This window comes from Pristis pectinata, chromosome 19, assembly GCF_009764475.1.
Source record: "Pristis pectinata isolate sPriPec2 chromosome 19, sPriPec2.1.pri, whole genome shotgun sequence".
Classification (NCBI taxonomy): Eukaryota; Metazoa; Chordata; class Chondrichthyes; order Rhinopristiformes; family Pristidae; genus Pristis; species Pristis pectinata.
In genome coordinates, this window is record NC_067423.1 from 19,340,395 (window position 1) to 19,357,926 (window position 17,532).

The 17,532-nt window shown below is 40.7% G+C and overlaps 1 protein-coding gene across 1 annotated transcript in view; it reads left to right on the forward strand.

The window, feature by feature from the left end:
* Window positions 1-2,451: 2,451 nt before the first annotated feature.
* LOC127580559 (plexin-B2-like) overlaps window positions 2,452-17,532 on the forward strand; it is a 196,837-nt gene continuing 181,756 nt past the window's right edge. The window contains exon 1 of the mRNA XM_052034145.1: window positions 2,452-2,573. The gene's annotated coding sequence lies outside the window, so the exon portion shown is untranslated. The remainder of the gene's footprint in view (window positions 2,574-17,532) is intronic.

A 17,532-nucleotide genomic window follows, 5' to 3' on the forward strand; every position in this document is an offset into this window, starting at 1 on the left:
GAAGTGTTACATTTTGGGAAGACAAATGAAGGTAGAGCTTTCACAGTGAATGACAGTGCCCTGGGAAGCGTTGTAGAACAGAGGGACCTAGGAGTACAAGTACATGGTTCCCTGAAAGTGGCATCGCAGCTAGACAGGGTGGTGAAGAAGGCTTTTGGCACACTGGCCTTCATCAGTCAGGGCACTGAGTATAGAAGTTGGAATGTTATGTTGCAGTTCTGCAAGACATTGGTGAGGCCGTATTTGGAATATTGTGTTCAGTTTTGATCACCATGCAACAGGAAAGATGCCATGAAGCTGGAAAGATTGCAGAGGAGATTTACAAGGATGTTGCCGGGACTTGAGTGACTGAGTTATGGAGAGAGGTTGAGCAGGATGTGACTTTATTCATTGGAGCGGAGGAGAATGAAGGTAACTCTATATATAAAATTATTGAGGAGTATAGATAGGTTGAATGTGCTCAGTCTTTTTCCCAGGGTTGGGGAATCAAGAACGAGACACATGGGTTTAAGGTGAGAGGGGAGAGGTTTAATGAGATCCTGAGGGGTAACTTTTTCACCCAGAGAGTGGTCAGTATATGGAATGAGCTGCCAGAGGAAGTGGTTGAGCCAGATATATTAACAACATTTAAAAGGTACTTGGGCAGGTACATGAATAGGAAAGGTTCAGAGAGATATGGGCCAAACGCAGGCACATCGGACTAGTTTAGATGGGAATCTTGGTCAGCATGGACCAGTTGGACTGAAGGGCCTGTTTCTGTGCTGTATGACTAGAGAAACAAAGGACTGCAGATGCTGTAATCTAGATGACAAACATGATGATGCTGGAGGAACTCAGCAGGCTAGGCAGTATCTGTGGAGAAAAGCAGGCAGTCAACATTTTGGGTCAGAACCCTTCTTCAGGAATGAAGGTAGGAAAAGGGGAAGCCCAATATATAGGAGGGAAAAGCAGAGCAGTGATAGATGGACAAAAGAGGGGAGGTGGGGTGGGCACAAGGTGGTGATAGGTAGATGCAGGTAAGAGATAGTGATACGCAGATGCGGGGGAGGAGGGGAGAGCAGATCCACCAGGGGATGGGTCAAAGGTGAGGAGAGAGAGGAAAAAAGGGAGAAACAAAGAGGCTAGGAAAGGGAAGAAGAGAAGAAACACGGGGGGGGGGGGGGGGGGAGGGGTGTGGGGAAGGAAGGGGGTGGGGATTACCTAAAGTGGGAGAATTCAATGTTCATTGAAGGGTCCTGACCCGAAACGTTGACCGCCTGCTTTTCTCCACGGATGCTGCCTGGCCTGCTGAGTTCCTGCAGCATCATAGTGTTTTTCATCCCTGCTGTATGACTCTATGATTTCTTTCAATTATCTTGAGGTGCCTGCTCTAAGTAGTCTAGATGTTAAAAGCATATAGGACAGGGGTTGCTGCTGTCTAGTAGACCATGAGTTTTGTACCAGGTCTTAAGTCTTGATCTTCAAACACCCCAAAGTCAGGGATCAAGAAGGTGGGGCAGGTGTCCGGCCAGAGCCGGAGATCAGAATGTGGGCCAGGTGTGCTCCAGGACCAGGCGTTTGGCAGCATGGGCCAGGTAATCAACAGGAGCCGACGGGGCTGGGTGTTGAGGCAAAGCTGGGGCCTTTTCCTGCCAAACTAATAATGTTGATAGTTAACTGCTTCCTCAGTTTCGGGACAAAGGGACAGATGATAAGCGCCCGCAATGCCAGCGACGTCCACAGCGCGAACAAATAAAATGTAGTGTACTCTGACCGGAGCTATACTGAACGCCCACGCACTCCCAGATCTCTCGCGGGGAAAGCCAAACCCCTCCTCCCCAATTTGAAATTCAACCTATTTACTGAATTCCCCCTTCATTTCACGTCTGAACTTCCAGTAATCCCAAATCCACCGAAAAGCTCAGTTCGATTTCGTTTTGGCGAAAAAAAACTACACAATTCGTGTCCCTGCGAAATCCTCCTACCCCAGCGTTAGGGTGAAGCGACCACGCAGGGGAGGGCGGGGTAAGAGGACAGAAACCCGTTTTTGTTTTTAAAAAAATTAAACCACTGAAAGATAAATTCATTCAAAATAAATGCCCATCTGACTGGTTGGAGTACGAGCCTGTGTGTGTGCGCACTTTAATCTAGTCCGTTTTAACGAGAGCTACAGTCGCAACAAAGCGACAGCGGGCCAAACGTCAACTTGTGCCAGGGATCGGATTGGAGCGGGTGGCGGGGAGAGAATTCCCACTGCTCGTGTGGCATTTCCACCGTCAGTGTTCAAAGTACCGAGTTTCGCCAGCCTTTCAACAACAAAGAGCTCGCTGAGCTGAGCGCCGCGACCTCGGCTCCGCTGCCCGGGCAGCCAGGCGATGGGAGGCTTTCTCCACCTCATTATTCGCAAGGAATCGGACGATTCCGTTTCCTGTTCCTCGTGTCGTTGTTACTCAGAGCGGATGTGTGCATCGCCCACAGGTGAGTCTTTCCACCCCTCCCTCTTCCTCTATCGCTCTCCCTCTCTCTCTGGATTAAACACCGAGTCATGTGAGTTATTCACCTTTCTCCGGTTGAGCCGCACTCCGAAATAAAAGGTAAACTATTTTGGCTCTAGCGAGCAGATTGATTTTTTTTATCGTTCTGTGTAGTTATTTCCTCCTCCCCCCCCCTCCCTCTCTCCCTCTCCCTCCTCCCCAGGTGGTTTTTACCAAAAGATTAAACGGGAGGAACGCGGAGAAAAGTTAAATGAAGTTGGGGCGCGATCGCCGATTGGGCTTTTAACTTTTAAAGGTTGTAACTTCTCAGGCAGCTGCCTTGTTGCATTGTGCTGAAGGGTTGTCGAGGGAAGCACTGTTTAGAACCGTTTGTATTTACCATAGTTGAATTGGTTTTTGAAGGGATTGCAGACGGGAGCCGTGGCTTCTGATGAATCCGACTCCTGTCTCCGAGCCCAGCCCTACAGGAGAGCAGAGTAAACCACTAATTCCTGTCGTTGACGCGTCCCTCCCTCCCTCCCTCCCTCCCTCTCTTTGTGTTAAGGGGAAAACAATTGGGCAACTCAAGGGGCGAATGGCGGCAGGCTGAGCCAGAAAGGGGGTTAGTGAGCTCCGGGTGGTGAGATCGCAAGTTTGAACCCGACGTCAGGATGGCCTTTAACCGTTCTTGGCTGGGTGTGATTTTTCTACTGCTCGATAGATCTCTTCCTTCCCCCACAGTTTTTGTATTTCCAGCCGAGGAATGTGTCAAATGTACACGGTATGGCTGGTTGTTATTAGGAAAAATACGTTTGGCTCAGCTCTTGGTGGTGTTTATTGTAACGCGAGGTATTCAATAGTTGGGTGTGGTTAGTGATCTTGTGTGTTTTCTTTTTGAGGATTTAGAATCGATCATTAAAATTTAAAGTTAATTAAATTCTGCACGGCATCCCGAAGAGAACTTTTGTAATATTAACCCTTTGATGGAAGATCTGTTCCGTGGAATATCTTTTGAAAGAAATTCCGTGGTCTTAACGAAGCCTTTATTGTTAGAGGCAGTCTAGCCTACTCCCAGTGGGAAGCTTGCCTTTTGCTGGCACAGGTGGTGCAACGAGTAAGTAGATAAATGTTTTTCATATGTTTTTTTGACCATGTAAAGAACTTGACTCGCGGGTGATGAGCAGGGAATAAAACCCACTGCCTGGAGGGGCGATAGAACAGAATCAAACAGGACTTTGAAAAGGGAACTGGATGGATACAAGGGGGAATAATTTGCAGAGTTGTGGGGAAATGTGTTGGAATAAGAGTGAGACAATTGCTCTCCTAGGAGTTGGAATAGTCTGGCTGGGGTGAATGACGACTTTTTATACAATATCATTCTTTGAAAACTGGTTAATATTTAAACATTTTTGGATGTTTTTTTCCCAATGAGCTTTTACTATGAATTAGTTTTCTTTAGTAATTTCCCTAAAGTTTTGTTAAGTGCATTCAGGAAGCAAACATCTTGTAACTATTCAAAGCAGCATCACAACGATCCGTGTGAAGTTTTTATTTATTTTAGTGGCGTTTTAGCTAACTTTGCATTTCTTTTGAAAACACATTGATTCATGGGGACCTTTATGAAGTGTATAGCTCTTAATATATGTGCAGCTCAATAATAATGACATATTTGTATTGTTTTCAGTTATCTCTAGATTTAGTGTTCCTGATTAGAGGATTATGTGTTGTGGGATTACCAGGTTCTTGATTACTGGAAGATTCACTGTTTAGCAGTGAATTAGCTTTACATTGTTTGTGTCCAGGATGCTGAAATTGCACAATGACGTGGTTTCGCGAGAATGCATGTGTTGCACTGCTCTTGCCTACAGTAGATGATACCTGTTCCCTTTTCATCATATCACCAGTTCTTAATACTGTGTCTTCCAGGAAGAGGTTGTGTAGAGGCCAGACACACCTCTTTAGGGAGAGAGAAATCCTACTGAGAAATCACTTCATGCTGTCCTTGTACACCTGCTGACATCTGAGTCCAGTGCAAGACAGAAGTCTGGGAACCATTTATATGACTGGGGAATGCGGTAGGGAGATAAAGAGAAACCATCATTCTATGTGAAAGAGTTTGATAATTCATCTGTGGTAGTCATGCCCTTTGAGTCAGATGTTTGGTATTCCAATGTCACTGCAGAGACTTGAGCACCAAAATTCTCATCTGATATCCCAGTGCAGTACTGAGGCAATGCTGCACTGTTGAGGTGCCATTATTCAAATGAAATGCTAAAATGAGGCCTTGTCTGATTTCTTTGATGTTTTGAAAACCATGGCTTCCCAGATGATCTCGTGCCCTAGCCAATATTTATTCCATAACCAATGTCATTAAAAGAAACTATCTGGTGGTCATTGCATTGCTGTTTGTGGGATCCTACTGTGTGAACATTAGTTGTTGTGTTTCCTACAATATGACAATGACATTACACCACAAAAGTACTTCATTGGTTTTGAAGTGCTTTAGATACCTTGAGATGTGCTACATTAATCAGAATTGCAAAACTTGTGTTCTTCCCTTCCACAACTTAGTTGGTTTAGTTCTGTCTTTGATTTCCTGGTGAGTCCCTTTTACTTTCACCTTGCATCCATGCCCTGTAGTTTGTACATAAGATAAGATCTCCATTAGTCACATGTACATCGAAACACACAGTGAAATACATCTTTTGCGTAGAGTGTTCTGGGGGCAGTCTGCAAGTGTTGCCACGCTTCTGGCGCCAATGTGTTTTGAGGTGGCATATAAATATTAATTTTAGATCTATTTTGGTAAGCTATAAACTTGCCAACTACCAGGCTGGCTTTCCAGACAAAAGTTTCAGTTTCTTAGTTTGTTCTTTATTACTCGGACACTTGATAACTTGTGGCTCTTCGTGGCACAGTCTTCAATTCTTGAATGTGTTTTTTTAGTATTTTCCTATTTTGTTTAATTACTTTAACATATTATTGCTTTTGCTGATGCTGCTTCATGTTGGTTGGATACATTGTGTCAGATTTACTCGGGCTCCTTGGCCTCTTTCATATTTATCCTTTGGTATTTTAGTACCATCCTCAGTGAATGTTTCACTCTTTTTTTCCTTGCATTGCTGGCCCTTGAAAACTGTTGCCTGCATTGAAATCCCTGTTATCAGTCTTCTGGCCACATATATTTTGTTCTGAGCTGCTAATTTTACACCTCCATCTAGTGAGGTATTTGTAAATTGGACCAATTTCAATAGAGTTTCTGGATCCAAGTTGTTGTAATTGGAAACAGTTGTGGTTCTAACAGTAAGCTGAAGCATTCTGCACATTAATCCTCTTTCTTACCCTACCAACCCTGCCATCCAAACAAAGCACACATCTGGAATCATCCAGCTACTCGTCATTTTCAATCTTTCAGCAACTTTCTTTGATTTAATCTTTTTAGCTTAAATTATAAAAACTTATGCAGGCCAGTTTGTTTCCATCTGATCAGTATTTATGCTCTGTGTGAACCTCCTTTTTGCTGCATTTATCAGAATACATCTCTTTTACACACATGCACACAGACGCGCGTGTGCTTTCACGTAGCACTTTGTTCAATGTCTTATTTGAAATACAGATACAGCATGTTGAAGTTCTTTCTGCTGTACTTCATAATTTAGCAAATGGTAGGGGGATATGTCTGAACCCCTTATGAACATGTGCAGATGTCAGTTTTACCAGTTTATTCTTGAACAATTCTTTTGTAAAATTCCACCGTCTCCGTACCCTCTCCTAAGATGTTATTTAATATTCTCACCTAGTTAATTTGCTTGGGTGATTCTTTTATTTTCACTTTTTTTTAAGAAATAGAAATAAATACCCTTGCCCTACTTTTTTTTCCCCCAGACTGGCAATTTTTTTAGTAAACCCAGTGATTTTGTGGTTGCAGTGACTTTCATTTCCTGTACATTGTGACTTATTATTTATTAACAATCCAATCTTGTGGTTTTTTTTGGATATACCAAGTCATGAAGTCAAGCATTTACATTTCCTAGCTCGTGACATTTTAAACTGTTTTGGATATCCAGGATTTATATTTAGTTGGTTTGCAGTTGCACGTTTAAATAACTTGCCTGTTTTTGCGATTTTCCACTTTTGTTTCTATTGAATTTGGTGGCCGGCAGCATGCCCCTTGATTATTTTTTCAACATAATTGATATCTGATTTTGATAGTTATTTCCACCTATTGCCTATCTATTATAGTATAGTAAATTATAGGTGGGACCAATTTCTCTTGTGTACTCTTTGACACCCTTCCTTTTCCCTAGCCCCACCCTTGCAGATACTAAAATTTATTTTTGGTTGCTGTACCAGTATTCTTGACAAATCTCCTTTTGTTCTAGTTTGGATTAGGAACACAACAATGATCTTATTTTCATTTGTTCTGTGTGAGAGTGCTTGGCTTGTACTAGATATGTTCCTGTGATGGTATTCTTGAAGTCAGCACCTGAACATTTGTGAGTATGGATCCATACTCACACATACTAGTCCAGGGGGTCATGTGTTTTGTGCTCTAACACACTGTTTGTGAGAACAACGATTTGCTTTTAAAATTTAATTTTACTTGATGTCAAGTTTTATGAACCAGCATTTGATAACTTGTTCACATAAATAACAATTGCAGCTCAATGGTACACATTTCTTATTTTCAGTGGACTCATAATTTGATTATAACTTGCTTTAGCAATGTGAAATTGGTTGCTTTACTATATGGAAATCTCCTAAAAGTTATTTTTCTAAGCAGAATTTTTCTGATAGAGTGAAATGTCACTAGTTTGATTTAACATAATATATCAAGCCCACTAGGTCTCAGTCTATCATATTGGAAGTTGGGGGAGGGGGTAAGTGGGGGGAGCTGCAGGGGAATAGAGAAAAAAATAAAATGAATGTATCTCCTTTGTGGGGGTCTCATCATAGGGCAGATGAGATTTTTAAAAAAAAAGATTGAAATCACCGAGCAGATAAGACAGTCTGGAAATCAAAGAACTGCATATTCTAGAAATCTGAAGTAGAAACAGAAATTCAGAGAACGTCTGTAGGAGGAAGAACAGAGATATCGTTTCAGGTTGTAGACTCCTCTGGGACTAGTCTGCCTGTTTTCTTCTGTGTATGGAATGGTGCTGTCCATCATGGAAGTGTGGTTCAGCGATCAGCTCTGAGTGATCATAGTCTGTTGTGTGAATGTGCTCAAGTCTGGAAGGAGATTGCCGGTTCTACATTTAGGGAAGTTGCTACTTTATTTTTAACTGATCCAGGCATGAGTGTTCATCGTGGTTGGAGCTGTGTAGTAAGTAGAGCAAGCATTGATGTTCCTCCCCTCCCTCTTGTTCATGAATTCAGATTTATTCCTTTCAATTCTCTCAAGCAATGTTAATGTTACTTTTTGGCCATGCAAAACAGCCATGTTATGCAGGATTTCATTTTTGCATGTGTGGAATATTTGGGTCAAGAAAAAAGAACAAATTTCAAAGCTGAGATATTTTCACATGTGGAAATAAACTTGGTCTGTTTCTGGCCAATGTTTTCAAAATGTTGTACTGATTACTATACAAGTTAGAAGTCTTATTAGTACCAGTTGATAATTTCTTGTAACAGTTGTGCGTTAATCCATTTTTGCAAGGTGTACCAATGACTCTTGAAGTCATTGACCTGTAATTTAAGTTCAGCAGCTCAAGGCATCACAGTCATGCAAAGGAAAGTGACATCTTAATTTTGGTTGTAGGGTAGTGATGTGCAAGAGTTAGGCTGGGATAGGAGCATATCAGAGTCTTGGGAGTTGAGGGGATAGGAGCCTGTGAGTTGGAAGATTAGCAAGCTGTCAGGATGGGGTATTGGTGGTGGGTTGTGAACTATTGGTCAGGGTGTGGGGGAGGGAGGGGGTATGAGGACTGGAGGGTTGAAGTAACTAAATTCAAGGATTCCAGTGCCAGGCTGCTTGGGGAGGCTCCCTTTAAAATGTGCTGCAGAGAAAATAATGTTCAGAAAACTTGATTGTTTTAAGTGTTTGCTGCATTTTGCCATGATGGGTGTACATCAGAACCACAGGTTTTGCAGTGTGGGGTGTGACTCTTTAACATGCTCTGAAAATGAGCCATTAGCATAAACACAATTTGCAGTCAGAAATACTTTATTGAACTTCCAAGATGTGCAAGGTGCTTTGGGACTCAAGTGATCGTAACCAAATTTCATTCAAGAAAACAAAATCATATGTATGGTACTAACTCTAAACTTCATTTATATAGCATGATAACAAGCCCTTCCAGCCCAATGAGCCCACGCCACCCAATTACACCCATGTTAACCTACTAACCCATATGTTTTTGGAATGTGGGAGGAAACCAGAGCACCCAGAGGAAACCCACGCAGACACATGGGGAGAACGTACAAACTCCTTACAGACAGCGGTGGGAATTGAACCCTGATCACTGGCGCTGTAATAGCATTATGCTAACCACTACGCTACTGAAGAAAGAAAATTACTGCCCCATAGTATTCTCAGAAACAGATTTTATGTATTAACTTTCTGATTTAGAGACAAAATGCACAAGTATTTTAGTTCCACATGTACAGATCATATGTTTGAACCAAAAGTTCTCATAAAGTAAATTGCTCCCTCCAATATTGAAAATTAAGGAGTAATATAATTTCAGGTATGTCAAGTAAAATTAGACAAGCTACTTCCACTTGTGAGGGAGCCCAGAACAAATGGGTGGTAATCAGTTTGGGGTGATATTTAGAGAAATAATTGACCTCTGATAAATTCTTGAAGAGACTGGGTGTCTGATTCCTGTTCTTATAATTGATAAATATATATTTTGACATTGCAATACAGTGACATTTATTAGATGTTTCCCAGCTTTTTATAAATTAAAGGAAAGAGGATCTCGCTGAGTAAATCAGTAACATTTCTCAATATAGTCTTAAACTTGAGTAGTTACTTTTCTTCTGGGGAAGTAAATGTTCAATGTTGTTTGAATTTCTGTGCAACTTACTACACTTTGTATTTTCAAAATGTTATTATCAACCTTTGTCCTATCAGTTCTCCTGGGTTCTCAACCAGTTGCACCATTAAAAAGGCTTTTTCTGAAATGTATTCATTTGGGATGACTGAAAAATCCCAGTGTATTAATTCATGATCTGATATGGCATCAGAAAGGCAACAAGTTTAGCAGGAATTTAAATAGCTGTGTAAAGTGTAACTTTTCTGTAGAAGTACTGTAGATAGGTTTACTTTCAGGTTATATTTTGCAATTGATCTGTCAGGTCATGCACCAATAATCTTGGCATAGAAGTGAAATCAATACATTCACATAGTGTTGTCTGTTAATATACAGTGGGAAAGACCAAATTTGACATGATATGGATGTCCTCAGGACTTGTGGTTTTGGGCAATGATCTGTGATGTGTTTTTAATCTGTTGTATTCCATGATTCCCTTAATTGTTTTCTTTTTGGGAGTGAATAACAATCCCTTTTTTGTTCACTTAATTGTGTTCTGATATAATAAGTTGGTATCATAAATATTTGGTAGTTGGCCTGCAGGTTTTTGCATTTGACCATGTTCTTCCTCTTTAGACTTAGTCCTGACATGTTTTGCATTTCTGTTAACTCATGAAAATAGGATGTTAGAAAGATTACAAATCAAATGTGATTGCTGAGTATTTGTACAAATGAAACTCTACATTTCAGAGGAAAACTGCAAATCATTTTTGTAAATAAGCAATATCCACGATAACAATCATGGATATAGAAAGAACAGTTTTTGTTTTTTTAATCAGAAAAATTGCTTGTAATGTTTAAAATCTTCTTTAGCAATTAACACCTGATGGATTAGATTTCACAACAGTAATAGCTATCTTCCAGTGCTACAGAGTTTGACTGGAAGTAATTAATACTTATGATGTTGCTAAAACAGAATGTCTAAGATGCCTTTGTGTGATAAGTTTAATTTGATCAAGTTGCTAGTATAGCAACTTCAAGCCATTTCAATGCCTTCTAGTAGTGAACCAGGTAACACAAAGGTCTCTTCACAAAGCTAAATTTTATTGGGACACAGTGGTCTGCAAACTCTTGATTTTCCATTGAGCTGCTTACGTCCACTCAGCTGGAAGCAGCATAATATCTCCACATAAATAGTAGCGAGTACTGTAGCCTCCCTGTTACCTTGACGGTAAAATATTGGGGATTGTTTTGTTTTTTAAGGGCATAATTGTGGACATGATTGAAAGTAAAATTATTACAAGCATGTAGCACACTTCGAGTCTGGATATCAGCAGTCTCCTTTTTGTGCCTTTGCTTTTTAAAGGAATTTTGTGCCTTTGCTTTTTAGTGATTTTAAGTCAATTTGTGATGAGCTAGTGAATCTTTTTTATATGTCAACACATTGTATCGGATTTTTTTGAGTCAAAAATCATGTCCGTTTGCTCTTTGGAAATGAAACATGACTCTTGGGTGGTTAGAACTGAATTCTCTCAAATCGTATCAGTTTTGTACAGCTTTAGACATTTTTGGTCTTTTTAAAAAAAACAGTTCCTCAATCTATTCTGGGCTGTCTGTCTCTTTGGGACCAGAACCTGCAGGAACCAATGAGGCAAAAATGTCCTAAATCCTTTTGAGGTATGAATTGGCAAATTAGAAGGAATTTAAAAGGCTGTTGCCTTATTAAATGCTGAAGTTGATTGTATTCCATATTTTTGCCTCAAGTGTAAACTTATGAATATTTACCTACATCTAAGATTTTTAGTAATAATTCATCATGTCCTGTTCCTGTTTTAAGTTTTACTTTCTGTTTCTTAATCTATTACTTAGGATAGTTTAGTGAATCAAGACATTTAAAACACTTGAATTTTTGCTGAAAGATTGGCTAGTCTCTAAATTTAAGTAGTTTCTTGCACTTTATTAAGTTAATGTGTGTGTTTACAATGTCTGCATCGCTTAATGCAAAAGAAGAAATTAGCAGCTAAATTATTGTGCAAAATTGTCCCTATGGAAATGGTTGATTTTAGTGGTGGAAGTTGGAAGAGCATTTTTACTGGACTGTTTATATTTGTAGCAACTCATTGGAACTTGAGCAGAACTTCAGACTTGATTTTTATCTTCAGTGTTTATCCAATACAAAATTTGAACTAGAATTTGACAAAGTATTGAAAGTCCAATGAGAAATGGGTCAGGAGCTCCTATGAGAACACTGTAGCAAAGTTACAAGAGTGTCTGGTGAATCACATTTTTAGTACGTTATAGAAGTTTGACCCAAGTACTTGGTTAAACTGGTTTTGTACTTAATTTGAGAGGTAGATCACAGTATCATGACAGGAATAGCTAATTGGTTGTTTTAAAAACCAGGAGTTGTATTTTCATGTTTATTCCTTGTGATGTCCTTATGACTGTTTTGATTGATTCTTTGTTTCATCAGTTATCATGGAGTTTATCTAGGTGGGGCTAATAACCCAGATCACTACTTCAATGTAAACTGTTGCATCATGCTTGAAGATACGTAATTCATTTGAGCCATGGTATTTTGCCTTTTGTAGAGATTTTATGATACAGTTAACTTTTTTATATGTTAAATTGTGTGAATAGCTTGTAATCAGGAGTACAATGTAATGTAGCTTTTTTTATCCATCCATTTCATGATAGTGCACTGTCACCTTGTCTTTGGAATTGAAAGTACACTGGTAAAATCAGCATTAACCAGGGTCTTTATAGCATTTTGTATATAAAAATACATGTTCTGTGCTAGCAACTGCTATTGAGTTTGTTATCATTGAGAAATCTAGGGAGAACTGTTCATCCAAACAAAGGGAGAGGGAAACAGTATCTTTCATGAGGAGATAAGAAAGACTGTAGGACCTGGGCAATGACAATCTGTTAAAACACATGGAGCAGCTGCTGCCGGTATCCAGTAATGACCCACAATCACTGTGCATTTCTGAGCCCTGCATCCCAGTGCCAATGGCCACCTCTCCACACCAAGCCATAGGGTAATTCATTGTTGCATGAGTGCCAGTGGAGGGAAGAGGTTTGTGCCTATGTTGCCTATATTTGGAGAGATAAGGATTTGTTATAAGGAGAGATTAGATAGGCTGGGTTCACTCGCTTTCATTGGAGGAGAGGAGACTGAGGGAGGACCAGATAGAGGTATGCAAAATTATATGGGGGGGGGGGTGGTGGGGGTAGCTAACAAGGAACTTTTCCTGATGGCAGGGTTAAAAGGTCATGTGTTTAAAATGAACATCATGAAGTTTAGAGGGCATCTGAGGAAGAGGGTGATATGATGTCTAGACCACACTGCCTAAGAAGGTGTTAGAGGCAGATACTCTCACCACATTAACAAAGCACCTGGAGGAAGGCTTGAATTGCTACGGCATGGTAAGCTACAGACCTTGTACCAGAATATGTGGTTCATATAGACAGATACTTGATGGTCAGCATAGACACGATGGGCTGAAGGGCCTGTTTCCATTCTGTTTGACTATGACTTTTTGTGTTAAAACTGCCCCTTAATGTTATGTGTGCATCACTATACCAATTTGAGTAGTGATTCTTCTTCCAGAAATGCTGGTGTAACATATTGGCAGCATTTATTGCTATGCTTCCCATGCTTTAAGAAAGGTATTTGGGTAAAACAAGTAAATTGTGCAGAAGAATTACAAGCCATTGTGCTGGAACTTGTTGGGAAGTATCGGCATTGTGCCTTATCTGCCCCACCTCTGGGTCCTATCAAGTTCAGGAATCTCCAGTATTGGATTTCTCATGTCTATGCTTCATTGGTGAACTCCATATTTTGGTTCCTAGCACTTGCAGTGGGGAATTTGTCCATGACACCAGTGTTGGCAGAGAACTGGCACAGGAAGAGTGAGTCTGTTTGCTTCAGTAGAGAGGAATATCTGCAATGGCCAAAGGTAATTATTAAATATGACCAAGGGTAATTAAAAATTACATTTTCTGGATTAATTGAGTTTACTTGTTTTTGCTTGTTTAAACCTGGTTTTATTTATCATTTAAATGAAACAACATTACTATTTTTATTTAATATCTAAATATCAGAGACATTAAAATTTTTGTTAAGTTGACAGTTTAACTAAGCTTGGGTGCGTGGCTTACCCAGCTGTCAAGTATTTTCAGCTGTTTTGTCTGCAGGGCTTGTTCCAGCCCACCTGTGTGATGCTATTACATCGCTCAAGGTTCTGCTGCTATATGGAGCCTCAGCATTTAATATTGAGACAGTGTCAGGGAGTGAGTGACAAGTGTGGGTAGTCTAATACACCATTGCCTCTAATGCATTATTAAAAAAACAGATAAATCGGAGATTATTTTCTGTTCAAAAACAGAACAGTAGAAGAACTCAGTGGGTCAAGCATCATCTTTGGAGGCAAAAAGTGCAAGTTGTTGTTTTGGGTTGTGACCCTGCATCAAGACTGAGAGGGAAGAAGAAAGGTTGCCAGTATATAGCATTATAAGGGAGGGGTGGAATAGAGGCTGGTAGGTGATGTGGAACCAAATGGGGTGGAGGAGGGGGGAGGGAGGGGATTATATGCAGGTGGAACGAGGTGGGGGAGAGGAAGGAGACAGAAAGGTGAACAAAAGGAGAAGAAACCTTGGTGAACAGGTGACTGTGTGTAGGAGGCAAACACTGGGAGTTTGGGTTACTTGAGAACACTGGGGGTGTGAGTTACCTGATACTCACTCATTCACATGTTCACTTAGATTTATTCTCCCTCTTTGTTCACTTTTCCCATCCCCTCCCGACACCCCACCCCCCTTCCCCCAAACTGGTTCCGTCTTCCCGTCATCTCCCCCCCCCCCCCCCCCCCCCAACCCACCCAAAATCTGGTTCCACCTATCACGGATGCTTCTTGACCTGCTGAGTTCTTCCAGCATTGTTTTTTTTTGTTCCAGATTCCAGTATCTCCAGTCTCTCGTCTTCAGTAATTTCTGTTCTTTTAATTATGTAACAACAGGACAAAATAAAGATTAATTATTACATGTGGGAATAGAAAACAGAGGGGATAAATGCATAGCATTGAATTTGCTAGGAGGAGGGTCAGGGCATGACTGTAGGTTTGGCTCTTCCCATTCATGATCATTGCAGAGCAGCAATTCCCAAACTAAAATCTGAGCTGCCTGTGACTTGGAAAAAATGGCGGACAATTACCCGAGTATTTATCAGTGTATGAAGGACCACTGGCTCTTGCTTTTTTCTTCCAGAACCACTCACTGCTCCAGAATCATCCTGGAGTGCAAAGATATCCTTAGTTGCTCCTTAAAGCTGCCTGCTGTGCCAAGTGGAGGCAAGGATGGAGGAAGGAAAAGGACCTCCATGAGCTGTCACTAAGACTGTCAATAATATGGCAGCCTTTTCAGCATTTTGCTCTCAGCTGGAACTCACATCCTTCAATTTTTTCCTGTCTTGAACTTAACAATCATATTCTACCCTGTATTACAATTAAACCTGACTTCCTTGCTAGATGTAGTTGTAAATTATTCCCTCCCGTTGGATCCTTTTTTTTTTAAAAAGTCACTTATTGGCCTTTCTGTCATTTAAATAACTACACCCCAAGGTCTTGAATGTGTTTTTGCCTTTCCAAATTCATCATCATCTTTCCCTCAACTTGAATTAGATTTATCATCATCATAGCACTGCAATAATCCCTGCTGAGTGTTATAATTGACATTCTATAGTGGTTGTGAACATGGTACTTAGTACCTTCTAGAACTTTTGACATGATTGACCACCCCATCCCATTCCAAAGCCTTTTTTGTTTTGGTTGACCATTTGATTCCACTCTTACCAATCCAATTATAGCCAGATAATCTTGGTTAATTACTTTCTTTCTATCTATCATGGCACCAATGCATCTGACCTCTCAAGGTTCTGGCCTTAGCCTCCATTTCCTCTGCCTCCATGCTTTCCTTATTTCTACCTGCTGGCCCTTAGTAACATCATCCAAAGATGGACATGATATTCATCCCATATGCATGTCGAATTCCTTGTCATTACCTCTTAATGCTTTAATTTCTCTGTACTGGGGGAAGAAAGTTTGGGGAATACACAAGATGGAATTAGAGAAATGCAGAGTTCTTGGGAGTGTTGGAGGTTCAGGCCATGGATGGATTCAAAGTCTGAAATTTTTAAAGTAAAGGCATTGGTAGACTGGAAGCCAATATTGCTCAATGAGTAGAAGAGTGATGTTAAGGGAATGGCAGCAGAGTTTGTATGTGTTCTTATTTTGTGGAGAGTGGAACAATGCAAGGTTAAACAATGGAATATTGGAATACTGATCTTAGCTTGGATGCAAGCTCAGAATCTTTGTTTGGGATCAGTTAGAATGTCATGGCTGTAATTTGTCACGGAGATATGGAATTTGTGGCAGGCATTGAAGGTGTTGGATGAGCTGCAATCAGTCTGTGCAATGAGGCAGGAGCAGGGCTGAGAAAGAAAGTGCGAAGAGTGATGCTAACAGACATGTTCAGCTGACCTAATGACTGTAGGGAAATATAAGGAGGTATCCATGTCCCTACCATTTGACGTTATATTTAACACAAATGAAGATGGTGGTGGTTGGTTGATATCATTTATTCAAGCTTGGCGTATCACTTGCAGGAGTTCCTCAGGGGAGTGTCTGGGCCCAACCAGATTTAACTGCATCATCAACAAGGTCTGAAGTGGGTGCATTTCCTGACGACTATGTAATGTTAAATTCCATTCACAACTCAACAAATGAAGCGGCACGTGCCTGCGTGCTGCAGGACCTAGACAACCTTCAGTACAGCTGTAGCAACACTTGAGAAGCTTGGCACAATGTAGCACAAACCAACCTGCCTGATTGGTACCCTTCATAACATTCATCCTCTTTTTCACTGATACACAACTACAAAATGCACCGGAGTTACTCATCTACTTCAGCATCACCTTCCAAGCATACAACCTCTACTATCAAGAAGGACCAGGGGTTTGGGTGCATGGGGAACACTACCTGCATTCCATCCTGATCTGGAAGTATTACTGGTCGTTCATTATTGCTGGGTCTCAATCCTGGATTGAGGAAACACTAAAACAAACCACAGAAGCGGACTGTTTCCATACCCTATGACACTAACTTTATGACACCCAGAAAGACTTTAAGGAGGTGCTTACCACTCCTTTCCTGAAGTCAACTAAGGATAAATCTGTAAACTTGGTTTATTATTGTCAAGTGTACTGAGGTACAGTGAAAAACTTCTGCATGCCATCCATATAGTCATGTCATCATATTAGTGCATTGAGGTAATACAAGGGAAAAGAGTAACAGAATGCAGAATAAAATATTACAGTTACAGAGAAAGTGCAGTGCAGGCAGACAATAAGGTGCAAGGCCATAATGAGGTGAAGAGTCCATCTTATTGTACTAGGGGACTGTTCAGTAGTCTTATAACAGCAGGATAGAAGCTGTCCTTGAGCCTGGTGGTACATGCTTTCAGGCTTTTGTACCTTCTGCCTAATGGGAGGGGGTGAAGAGAGAATGCCTGAGGTGGGTGGGGTCTTTGATTATGTTGGCTGCTTTACTGAGGCAGCAAGAAGTGTAGATGGAGACCATGGAGGGGTTGTGATGTGCTGAACTGTGTCCACAACTTTGCAGTTTCTTGCAGTCTTGGGCAGAGTAGTTACCACACCAAGCTGTGATGCATCCGGATACGATGTTTTCTATGGTGCATCTGTAAAAATTGGTGAAGGTCAAAGGGGACATGGCAATAAATGCTGTTCTTGCGAGTGATGATCCAATCCCCAAAAGTGACAGCACAGGAATGACAAATGTAGTCTCTGCTGTTGATTATTTGACTATGATTGGATAAGCAAAATAGCTGTAGATTGGAATAGTATAGTGTGTTCAAACTCCTTGATAGGCTGCAAGAGGAATAATGTAGAACAGTTACAGTTAATATCATTTATGAATTTGTTTGATTAAAGTGCAAATTTGCAATGTCTGTTGGAAATGATGTGAGTTAATTAAAATGAAATGAACCTATTTTGTTGCTGTGACGGTGATGGATATTTTTAAGAA